This window comes from Gorilla gorilla, chromosome 7, assembly GCF_029281585.2.
Source record: "Gorilla gorilla gorilla isolate KB3781 chromosome 7, NHGRI_mGorGor1-v2.1_pri, whole genome shotgun sequence".
NCBI classification, from domain to species: domain Eukaryota; kingdom Metazoa; phylum Chordata; class Mammalia; order Primates; family Hominidae; genus Gorilla; species Gorilla gorilla.
Window position 1 is genome coordinate 23,366,892 of NC_073231.2, and position 17,200 is coordinate 23,384,091.

Here is a 17,200-nt window from a genome sequence, read left to right on the forward strand (position 1 = left end):
TTTAATATTTAATATTCTGGTATTTTTCTTTCCCATTTAAGAGTGTCCTGACCATCATCATCTTTTTAAATTCTTCTGTGTCATTTCGATTACCTATATATTCTTGCCATTCTTAACTTTTTTCTGTATCCTCATGAGTTCTAACCAGCAGAGTTTTTGTTTGTTTGTTTGTTTTGGTTTTCCAAGTTTCTACTGTGACATATAAGAGAGTTTGTGACATTTTCAATTCTGTCAGTCTTCTCCCTTTCAGTTTACAGTTTGAGCTTCCACTAGGCTATTTCTTTCTTATTATTTGAATTTTAACATGAACATAAATCTGAAGAAATATCACAAATTAATCTGAAATTAAGGCATACGGAAGAGCAATTTTAATGCATTTAAATGGTTACAATGTTGCGTGGTTGTATGAAGCTGCATTACTGTTTAATCAAATCTTCTTCTATATACCTTGCCTAATTATGAATGATGGAGCTCAGGAGTTTTTACCACTGGATCATTTGTGTCAGTAACTATTTTGCACACTGTTTCCTCTGGAACCACCAGACTTTGTTAAGACAAGATAAATTAAGATATTCGGAGATGCTACGCAATGTGCTGAGTTGCGTAAGGCATATGACTTTTTTTTTTTTTTTTTTTTTTGGAGACAGAGTCTCACTCTGTCACTCAGGCTGGAGTGCAGTGGTGTGATTTTGGCTCACTGCAATCTCCTTCTCCTGGGTTCAAGCAGTTCTCCTGCTTCAGTCTCCCGAGTAGTTGGGATTATAGGCACGTGCCACCATGCCAGGCTAATTTTTTTGTATTTTTAGTAGATACAGAGTTTCATCATGTTAGCCAGGCTGGTCTCGAACTCCTGGCTTCAAGTGTTCCATCCACCTTGGCCTCCCAAAGTGCTGAGATTAAAGGCACGGGCCACCACACCCGGCCATAAGGCATATAACTTTGCACACAAACTCACTCCCTGTTTGTAGTACTGGCATAGGTCTGTGCTCTACACACATGAGAAGCCTGAACAAGTCACTTCACTGATGTCCATTAACAAAGAAAAATATTGTACAGGACTTTTATTGTTTTAGACAGTGGATGATGGAGTCTACTGACAGGAGAGCTCTTCCGTTTTGAGCAGGTGTTTTGAAAATAGAATCCTCTGCTTCAGGTGTTTTGAAAATAGAATCCTCTGCTTAGCTTTGTACATGTCCGATGATAGGGAGAATTTTCCACAGACCAGTTTTGGTCTGCACATGTTTATACTAGCTTCTCTTCCACTATCCAGCCATACAGTGCCAGTACATAGGCCACGTCCTGATCACAATATGACCTGGCCCTGTACAATCACATCACTGCAGGGCAGGTCAGCACGGGGGCCACAGGAGTATTCCTGGAATCTACTCCATACTGGGACAGCTAGCAGTAACTTAACCCGACACAACAGTGACTGTGAACCTCACAAATATATCCCATGAAACCCAGCTAACTGGATCTTCCGTTTAACTTCCTCTTAGATGGAGCCTCAAAGCCCCCGTGATCTCCAAACACACTCAAGGCAAGAAGAAGAAGAAGGATGGAGGGAAGGCAGAAGTGGACAGAGGTGTTGAGCAAGCATACTTAAGATATCTCTAAAAAAATTGTTTGCATATAAGAACATCAGACCATGTGAGCACATTGCTAAGCCCTTCCCTGGGGTCTTGGGAAAGGCCCACGCAACTGAAGGGCCCCGAAGTGGAAGCTTTATCAGCTGCACAGCAAGTCAGCTTCTAATTTATTTCAACACCAAGCCAGGGTTCCAGGACATGGCTCCCATATCTCCATTCTCTTCTGTGTCAAGGTCCGTTCCATGCCCACCAACTGGGCTCCTTATCCAGATGTGGGGACTTGTGGCCTCCCCTTTATTCAGGAGTGTTCAGCAGAACCGAGATGCCCTATTATCAAGTCCTTCCTCATTCTCAATTTCTCCCAGATGATCTGCTGCATCTTCATGAAAACTTGCCTCCTCCTCAGACAAGGCCTCCTCAACTGTACTCGCTACTTCTCATTGTCTTGGTTCCTTGCTGTGAATTATGGAAGAAACTATCTTTGAGTCAGTAAAGAATATGAAAAGTTAAACAAGTTTTATTAGGCAAAATTCAAAGTGGCAGTGAATGGGAATCAAGAATATACACAAACTTTGCGTGTTGACAGTGATAGAAAAATGTCCTAGTGTAGGATACTATGGTAATTACAGCATGGATCACTTGGAACTGATTCCGGAAAGAGAATCAAAACATTAGAGTCGATGACGTAAGACAAGCCCAGGAGAATTTTTAACCCAGTTGTGACTTACACATCCAGAAGAATTTTTAGCTCAGTTTGGGTGGGGGTGTGACAGCTGCCTCTCAATAATTGTTACGTGTACCTACAAGGACGGAGTGAATAATGTAGCTGGGCGCAAAGCAATCTAAATTAAACCAAGTAAGTTAAATTAAGTAAAAGATAATGAGAGCCAGATGTTGTGAAACTCCGTTGGTCTATGGAAATATCCCGAAAGAGATGCAAGTAACATCATTACTCAGAACCAAGAAAATAGTATTATCACTGAATGTGTTATGAGTAACTTCAGGATGCTTCTTCCAGGGGACTAACTGGAGGCCCAACACGTTTCCTGTTTCTCTTTGCCAAATGCCACAATTCTGTGATCCTTGTTTACCCAATGCTAAATTATGAGGACAAATTTCTTCATTAATATAATACTTAAAAACAAAGACTATTGCCTAAAGAGTTCAATCACTTAAAGCCCTACTTTTTAAAAAAATGTGTCATCTCATAGAATAACTGAATTTCCCATAAAATCCAATTAATTTTGATGCTGTACAATGAAGCCTGTTAAACTGGAAAGAAAGAGGCAAAAGCAGGGAAGACAGGTTTCATCTAGTAAGCTTACTGTAATTAATTAATAGCATTTGCTTGGGGCTGTGAGTGGAGAAGGGTTTTGAGGAAAATAATATCATGATCCATCAGCGATGTCTGCCGTGGTATGTGATAAACCAGCAACAACTTGTCTGCCGTTTGCAAAACTCTCTTAGACCAGAGCTAGAGGTCAGCTAACCACAGACTCATCAGAATCCAAGAGGCCCCAGGCAGTGTAGACACAGCCCCGGAGCTGAGGCTTTCTGCTCCTCCCTTAAAAGATTCCACCAGTGGCAAAGAAACCAGGAAGCCATGTTTAAGGGCCCACTATCTTAGGCTATGAGAGTCATGACTGTACCCTCTGGCTTTTGAGAATGCTCTTGGAGGCAATTTTGCACAACTGTGTCATTTTAATCATGAGGAAGCTGAGGCCAGAGAAGCTATTTCACTCACCTGTGGCCATAAGACAACTTAGAGGGAGAGTTGGGACTAGAACCAAGGCCCCCTGGCTCCCAGACTTGTGACATTGAATTCTATGGGAACAGCTGGTCCCTTTCCTGCTCCTGCTCTGCAGCACTGCTCCCAGGTCCTGGGTAGCCACATGATGCTAGTCTTAGAGCTGTGTGGATGCTTGTCAACCTCTGACCTCTTGTTGGCCACCAACTTCGAAGGTTGTATTCCTGCTTCCTTTTGGGGTCTGTGGTCAGTCTTCTCTTGTTCTTCAGGATCAGTGACTCATTGGACACCTTAATTCAGGAGATAACAACAATGGTAGCTCCTGAAATGCCCCACCAAAGCTCAGGTGGACTATAGTGATCCTCCTGATGTAAGCCATAAAACAAAACATGCTTGACCTGGGTATAGAGAACCCTGAATGAGCCTCAATGTTCCTTTTTGGTTTGTTGGTAACAAGAGCCAGCCAAGGACAGATATGAGTCAGACTCTGGTGTCACGTACATCCCAGGCTGACCTTGAACTTGCTCTGCCTGTTAGAGGCCCAGGGACAGCAAAGAGAAGCTTCCCCTGCCTTGTTCTGGGCATGATCACTTTGCAGAGGACAATCTAATCCTTTCAACTTGACTTGTTTTCATTTGTGCTTTTTTTTTTCCCTCTTCCTATCAAGGCTCCTAAGGACATCTGACAGCCTGATGACAACCACCTTAAGGTTCATCAAGACCCAGACAAAACAGAATTTCACATCAGCAGAAAGCTGAGCACCTCCTGTCTTCTTTCCAGGACTGACATGTTTAGTCATACACCCTTCTAAGTTTTCTTCTTGGTTTTACTTACTTGTGTGGTATGGCCAGGGGCCAAGGCCAGGGAGATGCTCAGCAGGTTGCCCCAGTGGGAGGGGTTTGATGCTGCCCCGCTTTTCTCCTCCTGCAAGGACATAAACCATTCCTGGTGCAAAGCGGCAGACATTGTTTTCTTAATACATGAAGTAGCTTTGGCTTGACTGCAAGGACAGTGTTGCTCTGGCAATAACTGGTATTGTATCAAATGAACATGAAACTCAATACAGCAGCGTGGTCTTCTCCATCTTTGGCCCATTTATACCTAGTGTTCCATTATTGGAACACTAAAAATGTGGGAGTCATTTATATCCTACTGCTCAAGGTCATTGCCAAGGTCTGATTTGCAAAAATTCAAAAAATTGCAACCTCAGGCATAAATGGGTTAGAGCCTCTTATTTTCAGAGTTCCTGAGCAAACGGCAACTATTCTTCCAAAGCTTGTTGGATTTGCATGTATACACCCAGGCCTCTTTGAAGGGGTCTGTGTTACTGCGTTGTTATCCAATAGTCAAAAAGGATACATCCAGCTTCTCATGTAAAGCATTTATGATAGTACCTGGCACATGGTAAGCATTCAGTAGAGTTAACCATTCATATAATTATTATAACTTTTGTTGTGTAAGTAGCACCATGCTGTAATGTGCAGTACTATATGGCTTAGTCTTAATAAGAGCTGGCATACTGTAGAAGTTTATAGCTATTAAATAATTTTCAATCATAATTCCACTTAATCCTCAGAAAAATAGCTTAAATTGCACCTCTACATACAATTTTCTCCATTGGGTCCCCATCTATTCCTTCTCTGAATTACCACAGCGCTGAATTTGCTTCTGTTTGTTCCCTCTCCCCCACTTAACACACACAGCCCTGGGAACCCTCTCCTCCTCTGCTCTGCTCTCAGCCCCAGGAAGTGACATCCCCCAGGCTCCCCTGCCGGCTGGGAGGCACCAGCCGGAGATTAGAGATGTAGTAGTCAGGGTTGTTCAGAGAAACAAAACTAGTATGAAGAGATGTATTAAAAGGAATTGGTTCATTTGATTATGGAGGCTGACAGGTCCCAAGATCTGCACGGTAATTCAGCAAGCTGGAACCCCAGGAGAGCTGATGGTGGATTTCCAGGCTGAGGGCTGGCAGCTTAGAGACCCAGGAAAAGCCAATATCTCAGTTCAACTCCAAAGGTAGTAAAAATGTTGATGTTTCAGCTCAAAGGTCATCAGGCAGGAAGAATATTTTTTTTCTTGGAGGAGGGTCCAACTTTTTGTTCTTTTCAGGCCTTTGACTGATTGGATGAGGTCTGCTCACATAAGAAAAGGCAACCTTCTAGGGTCGGGCACGGTGGCTCACGCCTGTAATCCCAGCACTTTGGGAGGCCGAGACGGGCGTATCATGAGGTCAGGAGATCAAGACCATCCTGGCTAACACAGTGAAACCCCGTGTCTACTAAAAAAATACAAAAAATCAGCCAGATGTGGTGGTGGGTGCCTGTAGTCCCAGCTACTTGGGAGGCTGAGGCAGGAGAATGGTGTGAACCCAGGAGGCGGAGCTTGCAGTGAGCAGAGATCATGCCACTGCATTCCAGCCTGAGCAACAGAGTGAGACTACGTCTCAAAAAAAAAAAAAAAAAAAAAAAGAAAAAGAAAAAGAAAAGGCAACCTTCTTTGCTCAGTTACCAATATAAATGTTAATCACATCCAAAAACACCCTCCCAGAAATACTCAGAATAATGTTTAACCAAATATCTGGGCACCTTATGGCCCAGTCAGGTTAGTGCATAAAATTAGCCATCACAGAGGGTAAAGGAGAGAAAGATCTCAGCATTTCTTTCCTTCTGCCTCCCTGCTTTGGGCGCAGCATCTCCGAAAGCTGACGTGTTTCTCTGGGATGACAGATCCAGTGGAACAGCCACCACTGCAGGCTCCAGCTCTATTTACTCATTTCGTACCATGGTAATAGCTCCCTTTCTTATTAATCTTTGGGCGCCTGAGCAACCTTTATTGATTCTTTAACCCAGGACACACCAGAATGATCCCATCCTTCAAGCCTCTTCATCTGAGTCTTTGGGGTGAATGTTGTTTCCTCCTGAGATTCAAAGAGACATAGCAATACTCATCTTTCTCTCCATTTTATAATTATAGTAGAAATACATGTTTATTGCATAAGCTTTTGTAACTAAAGAATACGTTTTTAAAAATCAACCCGAATCCTACCAAAAGGAGATCACCGTTATTGACCCGTTATCTCCCATTGGTGTGTGTGTGATGGAGGAGCCTTATAGAAATAGCTTGCTGTTGTCGTCTGTCTCATTTCTTTAAACATTCTTCAAGAATGTAATTTTTAATGGCTGCTTGTTGTTCTATGATATTTATAACTCTCTTGTGGCACTTAGATTATAAAATATTTTCTGCCCCTAGAAGATACTCACAGAAGCCAATTTGCCATTCAACTAGCTTTGTACTTTGCACATTAATGTCATTTATTCAAAACCACATCATTCACCCCACCCTGTCAAAGACAATAAATGGTTTACAGAGATAAATAAAATATAGCAAGAGAACATACACTTAATGTATGTAAAAGAGTAAAAGAGAAAATAAGCATCAGCGTAGTAAAATGAGATGGAGCCAAGACAGGTTAAAATCCACCAACGCATGCCAAGAATCTTATACTCTTATTAGAAGTTGGCCACAAACTTGGCTGTAAGTCCATTCAAAGAGGAAAACATCAGTAGTAACTCAATCAGAGTTTCCATAAAATAAAAACAATCCAGTTACTTGGGAGTAGTCTTAACAAATGGCATAATGTAGTCTTCAACAATATCCTTACTGCCAAGGCTGAGAGGGGATTTTTATGGAGTTGTTTCTTATAAAATCTGCCTATATAAGCCGAGGGTATTGTGCCAAACTGCAAGTCAGGAAAAGCAATTCTACCAGGGCCCTGGGGAGATACATCCTTGGTACATAGCTCTTCATCTGGCTTAAGCTAGGAGTGGAATTCAGAGACTGTAGACAAAAGGATGGTTTGCATATTCTTCAGGAAAATCTCCATGCTGGCTCTCTTTACAATATCTATAGATCTATACCTACTATATTAAGTAGCAGAGTTCTGGCTCCAGCAATGTGGTTATTTGAACTAAACTGGACTCCATCCCTTCTAGAAACATTTAAAGTATCACAGAAAATTATAAACACATAATCAAAATTGAAAGAACAAATGAACAGTCTCCAGGTCTCAGCAACAGCAAGAAAGGTCTCAGGTAGAGGAATTAGGCTTACCAGCCACCTCTCCTGGCCCAGGGGGACATGGAACCGCAATACAGATCCAAAAGGGAGAAATTTTAATACATCAAGAGGGGAATTTGGTGTGATCTCAGGCCTCTGCAAAGTAGGGAATTGAGACTGGAAAGTTCTGTACACAGCTAAGTCCCTGGAAAGAAGGAGTAGAAAAGCTATTATTAGCCCATCACTGATTAGGGCTCTGATTTAAAAGAAAAACATCAGATAAACAAACAAACAAAAATTATCCTACAGAAATGAAACCCCAATTTCAAGACACTTGTAATTGTAGAGCCCTGATTTACCCAATCATAGCTGCAAAATTAACATAAATATGGTTCCCAAACCAGTGAAACCCACAGAACATTTGGCAAAAGGGAATGCAAAACAAATCTGTAGTGACATTTCCCCTGCCCAGGCTCCTGGGACACCCACAGGAACAAACGACTTCAGCTGAGGATGAGCTCACAGTAAAAAACTTACAAACCACAAGACAAACAAAAAACTGAATCACATAAGGGAAGTCAGCAGATACAAAAATACAGAAAAATAGGTGCTCCCCACCAAATTGAAATATTTGGGATGTTGGGGATGTTGGAGGTGGTGGGATTCCCTTGCATCTTTGTAGATCTCAAGACCTCGGAGATCTTGGGCTGTTTAGGTGAAGATGGTGGCACAGGTTCAGGAAGAAAGAAGAAACTCTTCAAAAGCCCTTTACGTCAGAGTTCCCACTTTTACTATATTAAAATAATGTTACAAAGTGAACTGAGCCATGAACCCAAGTCAGAAAGCTAGAGAGCCCTGAAGTTTTCACCAAATGTATGGACATAGGCAAGTTTCCTCACCTCCTCAGTCTAAACCACCTATTTATCATCTATTTACCAACCCCAAGACGTAGGCAGTTACTAGAACCCTTCCAGAATCACAGAAAGCAGGGCAGATGGGGCTGTGCTGACTGACAAGAGATGAGCTCTGAGGTTCTGCAGTGAGCAGGTCTATGCAAATCTACCCCTAAATTCTGAGGAAGCTGAGAGGCCAAAGAAAAAGGCTGACAAATCTAGTTTCTTAGAAACTATTAAAAGGGGCCTACATAATAACTATGTTTAAATGATTAAAAATGCTGAGAGAGAAGAGAATCAATATGAAAAATTAGGCCAGTAAAGAAAGCAGAATCTATACAGAATTAGAAATAAAAATATAGCTACTGAAGTTAAAAACCCAGAAGATGGGTTCAATGACAGACCTAGATCCAATTAAAGAGAGGAAAGACCTGAGGAAATCCCCCAGAATTCAGTTCAAAGACACAAAAGGATTTGAAGATATGAAACGACAGTGAGCTCAAGATCATATTTAACTTTACATTTACACAGCACTTATGTAGGTAGCCTCTGTCCTGTTCTTTACAAAGATCATCTAACTTAATCCTCTTGACAATCCTCTTTTTCAAATGTAGCTGAGGTACAAAGAGTTTTATGGACTTACCAAAGACACACAGGTAACCTTGGAGGTGGCAGAGCTTGGGATGGACCCCAGTAATCCACCCTTTCTGACTACAGTACAATGAGCCTCAGAGACCCTACTGCTTCTGTACTCCTCTCTCTGCTGCACTAGCCACCTCCCCCTCTCCACGGGACCATTCCTATCAGCATATCATAATGCTCTTGTATTTCCCAACATTAAAAGAAATCCTTTCTTGATCTTATACCCTCTGTCAGCTACTAATCCCATTATTCTGCGATTTATCACAACCCAAATTTATAGATTTTTACAAAGGCTGTCTTGACTTCCTTACCTACTATTTTCTCTGCAACTCACTCAATCTGTCATCTGTCTTACAGCATACTATCTTAGAGAATCTCTCTGAACTTCAAATGGATATATTTGATTGCCTATTGAATTCCAAATTTAACTTGTGTAAAACTTAACTCTTGACCTCCACTTCTCCATTATATAAATCCAAAAATATATGAAAGTCAATTATATCCACACAAGATGCTTAATTTTTATTTATTTATTTTGAGACAGAGTCTCGCTCTGTTGCCCAGGCTGTAGTGCAGGGGTGCCATCTCAGCTCACTGTAACGTCCGCCTCCCAGGTTCAAGTGATTCTCCTGCCTCAGCCTCCCGAGTACCTAGGACTACAGGCGCCCACCACCATGCTTGGCTAATTTCTGTATTTTTGGTAGAGATGGAGTTTCGTCATGTTGGCCAGGCTGAGATCTGTATTAATAACAAAGATAAAATACTACTTTCGTGGCATAAATAACTTTAGTCAAGTAAAGTTAATCACCAATAATGTGACAAATAGATCTTGTATGACTCTTGATAATATGCACTGGGAAGGACACAACATCACTCTGTGTTCCTTCCAAAAATATATAACCTGAGTTGAATAAAAGGAAACATCAGGCAAATCTAAATTGAAGGACATTTAAAACAAACAAATGGTCTATAGGTTTTTTACTTTTTATTTTTATTTTTTTGAGACCGAGTCTCACTCTGTCACCCAGGCTGGAGTGCAGGGGCATGATCTTGGCTCACTGCAGCCTCCACCTCCTGGGTTCAAGTGATTCTCATGCCTCAGCCTCCCGAGTAGCTGGAAGTACAGGCATGCACCACCACACCCAGCTAATTATTCTATTTTTTGTAGGGAAGGGGTTTCACCATGCTAATTTTTGTATTTTTAGTAGAGACAGGGTTTCACCATGGTGGCCAGACTGGTCTTGAACTCCTAGCCTCAAGTGATCTGCCCGCCTCAGCCTCCCAAAATGTTGGGATTACAGGCATGAGCCACCACGCCTGGCCTTTGTTGCATCTTTACCTATACCTGATGCTCCACATAGATATGGGGCTGTAGTCCTGCAACATTTTCACAAACATGATTTCATTCTGAGCCTCACAGCACTCCTACAAGAGGAAGGGTAAGAATTATCCTCTCCATTCGGTAGATGCGGTGGTTTAGACTGAGGTGGTGAGGAAACTTATCTATGTCCATACATTTGATGAAAACTTCAGGGCTCTCTAGCTTTTTGACTTGGGTTCATGGCTCAGTTCACTTTGTAACATCATTTTAAAACAGTAAAAGTGGGAACTCCGACATAAAGGCTTTCGAGGAGTTTCTTCTTTCTTCCTGAACCTGTGCCACCATCTTCACCCAAACAGTCCAAGATCTCTGAGGTCTTGAGATCTACAAAGATGCAAGGGAATCCCACCATCTCCAACATCCCCAACAGCCCAAATACCACCTTCTAGGTGGAGACTACTCTGTCCCTTGTCACCGCTACCTTTCCAAGGACATCTTCATTATTCTTTCCTTTGTGCTCTGACATCTTTTTGCACAGGCCTTTACAGTAAAGTTTTCACTTTGTATTACAGTTGGTTCTTTGTATGTCTCTCTCTTTCAGCTAGAAATTGATTTCCTTGATGCTGAGTTCATATCGTCTCTGTGTCTTCTTCATCTGTCAGTCCTGGCACCCACACATTAGTAATTTGGAGAGAGTTTAAGAAAGGGACTATTTACAAAGATGTGAGCTGGGATTAGGAAAATAAAAGCAATCATAGAGTGTTCCCCCTTCCCCTCTCTCACCCCCCCTCACCCTCACTGACCCCCACCTACTTACCAACCCTAAGACCTAGGCAGTTACTGGAACCCTTCCACAATCACAGAAAGCAGGATGGATGGGGCTCTGCTAACTGACAGGAGATGAGCCCTGATGTTCCACAGTGAACAGGTGTACGCAAATCTATTCCTACAGTCTAAGGAAGCTAAGAGGCCAAAGAAAAAGGCTGACAAATCATTCTTAGTAATATTTACTAGGAACTTACAGACAGAAGCCATGTTTGTGTGTCAGGTGGCAGTGAGACGAGATGGTGGATTCCTGTGCTATCAACCTTCAGATCCAGGGCTTATATACCACAGGGAAAGAGTGATTCAGAAGGGATGCATGGGACAATTGAAGTACAATAACATCAAGGTTGTTTGACCTAAGGGCAGGATTTACAGTAAGCACCTGCTCTTACACAAGGAACAGATAAACTGGAAATCTCAGAAGATTCCCAGAACTGGGGTTAACCAGAAATCAACATGGTGGATTAACATCCAAGATGGAGTTACTTTGGCCTGTCTAGAGGGTGAAGCCAGGCCATGAGATCCCCAGTGAGGAGCTCCTGTCTGCTGGCCCATCCTGACTAGAAGCCAGAAGGCAAGGGAGTCGTCAGTGGCATCATCCCCCTTGGGTGCAGAGCAGGGAGAGGCAGAAAATTGGACAGACAGAGAATGTGCCCGCATCTTTGCATTCCCAGTGTGTAGCAGAGTGCCAAGCACATCATTGCTGCACAGAAATATTTTTAATTGAATTACTGAATCTTAGATATTGCTCATTGATATACCTTAGAAATAAAGAAAACTTTTTTTCATTGCTACATGTTTAGCACAGTTTAAGCCAGAGGAATACCAGACATATTATCAAAGTTTCCAGCGTTTTTGCACTGTTGTGATGAACTCACACTTCTATACCAAAACATAAAGCTAGCTGCTCTATTTAGGAATGTCGTAGCCAAAATATAGAGTACTGTAAGATTATGAAGTTATAATTCTTTCCTACTTCATTCAGTTAAAGATCTTATGTACACCTCAATATTAGAAAAACGTATTTTTGTTCTACTTTTCTTACCCAAATGCTAAGGCTCTTCAGCCTGTTTAATAATTAAAGCAACATGAGACTTCGAGTGAATGGCAAATAGTGCAGCTAATGATAAGTGTGGACATGTGTGTTAGTTATGCCATCTCTGAAGAAACTGGCGAGTTGGCTTCCTGATTATCCACAGTGACGGCCAATATTCCAAAACAGACACTGCTGCTCCTTCAGGTTTCCATAGCTCTCTTTCCCCAACAGTCAGATTCACTGCTCTTATTAATATCTCAGCATGGTGATGAGTGTAACACAAAATCCTTGCTTCAAAGGCCACTCAGTATTCAATTTTCTAATTGATTCTTGTAACAAAAACACCCCAAAATGTCTGCAGCATACACTCAAACTACTTGAACATCTATAATTAATAAGCGGAGATTGTGGCTCCAATACAAACTCCCAGTGATGACTAATTTGCTGAAAATTTATGGCTTTTGATATTAATCACACAGGGAAGCTGGCCCAGGAGAGGCATGGTTTGTGCCTGGGGTCCAGTTGTATTCACTGGTAGTCCCTGCTTCTTTTCTCAAAAGTGTGCTGATTTGGTCAATAAAATATATGGTAACCCTACATAAGGCCCAGCCTCAGTCTCATTTCAGGACTTTTGGAATAAGTAGATGATAATACTTCTGCAGCAGTACCAACACTAACATGAAAGTTACAATATCCATGCTATCATTTGCTAATTCACTGCCATATTTTGTTAGTTTCCCATGGGTTCCATAACAGATTATCACAAACTTGCTGGCTTAACACAGCCAACATTTATTAACATTTGCTCACAGTTCTAGAAGGCAGAAGTCTAAAATCAAGGCATGGCCTCCCTGTAGAGGCTCTGGGGGAGAATCTATGCATCTCCTTTTCTGGTGGCCACTGGGATTCCTTGGCTTGGCAGAGCCTCGTCTCAATCTCCATGTTCTAGGTCACACTGCTACCTCATCTTCTGTCTGTGTAACTTCCCTTTGCCTCAGCCTTATAAGGACACTTGTCACTGTATTTAGGTCCCACCCAGATGCTACAGTAGGGGTCCCCAACTCCCGGGCTGAGGACTTGTACTAGTCCATGGCCTGTTAGGAACCAGGCTGCACAGCAGGAGGTGAGAGCAGCAGGCGAGCGAGCATGATCACCTGAGCTCCACTGCCTGTCAGATCAGCAGTGACATTAGATTCTCCTAAGAGCGTGAAACCTATTGTGAACTGTCCATGCGAGGGATCTAGGTTATGTGTTCTTTATGAGACTCTAATGCCTGATCTGAGGTGGAACAGTTTCATCTCAAACCATCCCCTCATCTCCTTCGCCTGTCCAAGGAAAATTGTCTTCCGGGAAACCAGTCTCTGGTGCCAAAAAGGTTGGAGACTACTGCCCTAGAGTATGATCTCCTCATCTCAAGATCCTTAGCTCAATCACATCAGCAAAGAGCATTTTTTAAAAAATATCATCACATTCACAGGTTCCAGGAATTAGGACATGGACGTATCTTTTTGGAGGACACCCTTCAACCCACTACCCACGTTACAGTCAAGCTTACGCTTCCTAGCCATATTTTCAAATATATAAAATTTCTGTTTTACATTTTCAAAGATCCTGTGAGTCATTTATACTTGACATAATTACACCTCAGACGTCCCCAGTACAAACTAAAAACCAGTTCAGGACAGCCTCCCTGGCCCTTCTCTGAGAACTCTGCTTTTATTTTATTTTATTTTTATTGAGACAAGGCCTTGCTCTATTGCCCAGGCTGGAGTGCAGCGGTGCAATCTCGGCTCACTGCAGCCTCCACCTCCCAAGCTCAAGAGATTATCCCACCTCAGCCTCCAGAGTAGCTGGGACCACAGGTACGCACCGCTGCACCTGGCTAATTTTTGTATTTTTTTGTAGAGACAGAGTTTCGCTGTGTTGTCCAGGCTGGTCTCGAACTCGTGGGCTCAAGCAATCTGCCTACCTCGGGCTCTTGTGCTGGGATTACAGGTGTGAGCCACTGTGCCTAGCCTGAGAATGCTGATTTCTATAACCCTCTTCACAGTAGATTAATTCTCTTCTTCTCATGAGTCCAATCCATGTAGAGAGTCCATCCATGGGACCAGGAAGAGGCAAAGGAGTCATCTGCCTTGGACACAAAATTTAAGGTCATGCCAAAAGTTTTAGTCATCAAGATAAAGAAGAAGAATGACGAGGGTTTTCATCACCCTCTTAAATAAATTTCACATCTATTAAAATATTATTTATCTGGATGACTGAACTTATTGGTATCTCTTGGAAGTTGGCACCAATGGTGAGTACCTCACTCGCCTCCCCCCCTGGAGTCTACAACTGCTCCTTGCCTGTAAAATAGCAGGTATCACAGCTTCTGGGTCTGTGGCATTCTCACATGGTGAGTGTGTAATATCTGCCCTTTTCTTTCCACACTCAGTATTTCTCAGTATCAAAAATCTGCATTATAGGTAAATAGAATGGAAATGTTCTTAAGGATTTGGGGTTCTTCAGTTACCTGGTCCCTTCCATGTTCCTTACCACCAGCCTGCCACACAGGCTCTTCCAATCCTTAAGTCCACAGGAAAAAACAACAGGTTTTCTAATTTTTCCTTTGTGAAGCAGCCATCAAACCAGTGAATGCCAGATTTTTAAAAAGTTTTTTATAGGGACAGGGTCTCACATTGTTGCCTAGGCTGGAGTGCAGTGGTGCAGTCATAGCTCACTGTAGCTTTAAACTCTTGGGCTCAAGCAATCCTACTGCCTCCTAGCCTTCTGAGTAGCTGGGACTACAGGCATGCACCACCATGCCTGGCTAATTTTTTTTGTTTGTTCTTTTATAGAGATAGGGTCTTGCTCTGTCATTCAGGCTGGAGTACAGTGGTACAATCATGGCTCATTGCAGCCTCAAACTCCTGGGCTCAAGTGATCCTCCATCCTCAGCCTCCTGAGTAGCTGGGACTACAAGCATGCACCACCATGCCTGGCTAATTTTGTTTGTTTATTTTGTAGAGATGGGATCTCACTATGTTGCACAGGCCAGTCTCAAACGCACACCTCAGGCAATCCTCTTGCACTAGGAGGCCTCCCAAAGCTCTAGGATTACAGACATGAGCCACCAGGCCAGCCTCAGGTTTTTTTTTTAATTAAAAGGTACATTTAAATCAATCAATATGTAGTTGTTGAGTAACTGTTAAGTGCCTCCCCACACCCTGAAAAAAAACTCTCATTTTTCTTTCTATTGAAAAACCCATGTTTGATATATGCCACCATGATATCTCTTTCTGACAAGTTATATACAAAGTTATGAAGATCCCAAGCCACTGTCCCGAAAGGCTGGCATGACAAGCAATGTCTTCTAAGTCAAGCCAGCAGGATCGGAGAAAGCCTTGATCAAAAGAGCTCAACCCGAGCTCTGTATATGCACTTGAGTATGTGTGAGTGTGTGTGTGTGTGTGTGTGTATGTATCTGTATATATATATACCTGATAGGTATATATATATATACCTGATAGGTATATATATATATACCTGATAGGTATATATATATATACCTGATAGGTATATATATATATACCTGATAGGTATATATAGGTATATATATATATATACCTGATAGGTATATATAGGTATATATATATATACCTGAGAGTTTGTGTGTATATATATATAGCTGATAGGTATATATAGGTTTATATATAGCTGATAGGTATACATAGGTATATATATACCTAAGTGTGTGTGTGTGTGTATATATATATATAGTTGATAGGTGTATACATAGGTGTGTGTGTATATATATATATACACACACACACGCATGCACACACACACACATATAAAGAAAGCCTGTTTCCTTAAAATATATTTTCTATAAAATTCCAACCTATTCCTACATTGCCCTCCATCACCTTTCAGAGCTCTCAGGAGCCCCTTTTCCACAAACATGGGAAGGATGCCCTTACCACATGGGAGGGTGTGACATGAGTCTAACTGGCCATGGAGGACGGCACCACCTGCACCTCCCGCAGTGCGTCTTGGGAGAAGCATCTGCCCAACAGTGATTGTTCAGCGCGATTTTCAGAACAGGATAGAACGCCACGGCTGGTCTCCTTCCTAAGTAATTACTCGTACAAATTTTCTGTTTAGGTCTGACATCAAGCTGGAACAAAACTGTAGATTATGTGGAGATAAGCTGAATTTGTTATGGGATGTTTATGTAATTCCACATATAAATGCTTACAAAAGAAAGAGAATTTCTTGCCTTGTCTTTCCTACTTCAAGCACATATGTATGAGCTGGTGGTTACTTTCTATTTGTTAATAGCTTATTAATAAATCGAATCCATGTTATTTCAGTTTTCAGCTGGCTTTGTTCACTAGTTTTTAGTCTTAGCACACTCAAAGGATGTTGTTTTAAAATAACTGTAAAACTGTAGCCTTAGAATTTGTAAGGGAAAATAACTTATCCTTTTGTCAAGCTCAATAAATATTGTTACAATGTGGTTTACTAAATAAACCATTGGGTTAAGAACAAATGTTAAAATACATTCACAATCTTTCAGTTTTTACATTAAACTAGAAGGAGGGCTGGGTGTGGTGGCTCCCACCTGTAATCTCAGAACTTTGGGAGGCTAAGGCAGGAGGATTGCTTAAGGCCAAGAGCTTGAGACCAGCCTGGGCAACATAGTGAGAACGCATCTCTAAAAAAACATAAAAAAATAAAAATAAAAACTGGGCATGGCGGTGCATGCCTGTAGTCTCAGCTACTCAGGAGGCTAGGGCAGGAGGATCACTTGAGCACAGAGTTGGAGACTGCAGTGAGCTATGATTGTGCCACTGTACTCCAACCTGGTGACAGAGCAAAATCTCTGTCTCTAAGAAAAAAGACAAGAAAATCATACACACTTATTGGCTTTTGTTTGAAATGTTTGCAGATAATTTAACTTTCAAGTTATGTTTTGGAGAGGCTAGTTGTAAGAGTCACATTATTTGAGCATACACAGTTGTGTAACAAAGAAAGTAACCTGGGAGTTTGTTGGAAAACTGGAGAACAGTCCAGTGTGAAACAGAAGAGAAAGAAAAAAGGGAGAGA

General features: G+C 41.8%; 2 long non-coding RNA genes across 2 annotated transcripts in view; both read right to left on the bottom strand.

Annotated features, from left to right (window-relative positions):
- The window catches only part of LOC109027962 (uncharacterized), a 99,842-nt gene that overhangs the window by 37,126 nt on the left and 45,516 nt on the right, over positions 1–17,200 (bottom strand). The gene's annotated exons all lie outside the window — the stretch shown is intronic.
- LOC134759066 (uncharacterized) lies at positions 720–4,255 on the bottom strand. The gene is made up of 3 exons (XR_010134928.1): positions 4,171–4,255; positions 3,334–3,626; positions 720–2,045 (listed from the first exon to the last, which is right to left on the bottom strand). It is a non-coding gene; the product is annotated as an uncharacterized lncRNA (long non-coding RNA).